Below are 1,631 nucleotides of genomic sequence, written 5' to 3' on the forward strand. Positions count from 1 at the left end.
TTTTTGTTTGTTTGTTTTTGTAGCACTGGGGTTTGAACTCAGGGCCTCACACTTACAATCAGGTGCTCTTACCACTTGAGCCACTCCGCCCTCCCTTTTTAGTGTTGGCTATTTTTCAAGATTGGGTCTCGTGAACTTTTTTCCCAGGGGCTGGCTTCAAACTTGGCTGGCTTCAAACTTCAATCCTCCTGATCTCTCCTTCCTAAGTAACGAGGATTATAGGCATGAGCTACCATCACCGGGCTAGCAGCCATAATTTTAAGAAAGGGTGCACTGTTCCTGGAAGTACTACAATACCAGATTGATGCATGGAGTGGACAAAGCAGGCACCTATTCCATCTCCTTGCTCCAAAAAATCCATGAATATACTGTCCTTGGAAGAGGATGTATCAGATATTAAACTGATAAGAACAGATACTACACTTGATCTTAGACAAAAGGCCAAGAAGTGATGCCACCAGTGTTAAGTGTTGACTGTTGGAGGATTTCAAAACCACGTCCGCTTAACTTTAATCTTAGCAGCTCTGCCCCCCTTATTGTAAGTGCCTCCCTCTTGACCTCTCTAAACTACGGGTTGTTTCCTTTCACCCTGTCACCAAGAAGCTAATCAATAAAACTTGCATTACTAGACACAATTTTTAACATTTAAAAATGAAGCATCCAGAATGTGAAAATGTGACTATATTTTTTCAGTCACGTTTAAAGTCACACAATACTAAAAGAAGTACTTGTTAAAATTTCACCAAACTTATTGTTAAATGCTTGGGAGTCTATTTTGAGTTTTGCTGCTTATTAGTAGAAGGAAAAAAATGTCATTGGGGAAATAGTCAATCTTTCCACCATGAGAAAAACATCTGAAAATGCACAGAAAACAATATGGCAACAAATAAAAATGTATTCCTTTGTCAGCAGATTCTGTTGGAAGACAGTGAAAATCTTGCTGAAGATTTGAAGAGTCAAGTGTTAAAAGGCAATGTTTGGTGTGTGAGGGTTGCCATACAGTACAGATGCTTATAACAACTCTTTCCTTATGGAATTTGTGTCACATGAAACACAGAACTTTTTTACACCAAAGAATATACAGAATGGAGATGAAATATTTTCAGCAATAAATAACTTCATTATGAAAACAATATTTTATGAAATAACTATTGGTGGATGTATTGATGGAGTGGCAGATAGATTGGAATTTTTTTAATTTCCAAGTAAAATTACAGTCAACTCTAGACATGAGATTCATATATTATACCATCATGTCTGCAGTAAAGAGAAAAAAAATGAAGTTATAAGTGCACAAAAATGTTGATAGGTTGTCACTAATATGCCTAATTTTATAAGGAAAAAAATCTTTAAAATGCAAAAGAATTGTTACCTCTATAATGAGTTACACTGATGGTAAAAATATTTCATGATGAAGCAAAAACTTAAAGGATCGGCTAGATTTAAAGTTACCTGTTTTTTTTTTACAAAATGACAAGCTTACTGAACATTTTCTTTCTGCTATAGGAGTGAGTGTCAGTAAAAGTGGCATCTGACACATAAATAAATATAATAATAACAATGCTAATAATAATGAATAATAATAAATACAACCTCTCCTTTCAAGATTAAGGTGGCATTTTTAAAATGAC

General features: G+C 34.9%; 1 non-coding gene across 1 annotated transcript; it reads right to left on the bottom strand.

Annotated features, from left to right (window-relative positions):
* Window positions 1-263: 263 nt before the first annotated feature.
* LOC141423508 (U2 spliceosomal RNA) lies at window positions 264-453 on the bottom strand. The gene has a single exon (XR_012448372.1). It is a non-coding gene; the product is annotated as a U2 spliceosomal RNA (small nuclear RNA).
* Between the last annotated feature and the right edge of the window lie 1,178 nt (window positions 454-1,631).

This window comes from Castor canadensis, chromosome 5 (genome assembly GCF_047511655.1).
Source record: "Castor canadensis chromosome 5, mCasCan1.hap1v2, whole genome shotgun sequence".
NCBI lineage: Eukaryota > Metazoa > Chordata > Mammalia > Rodentia > Castoridae > Castor > Castor canadensis.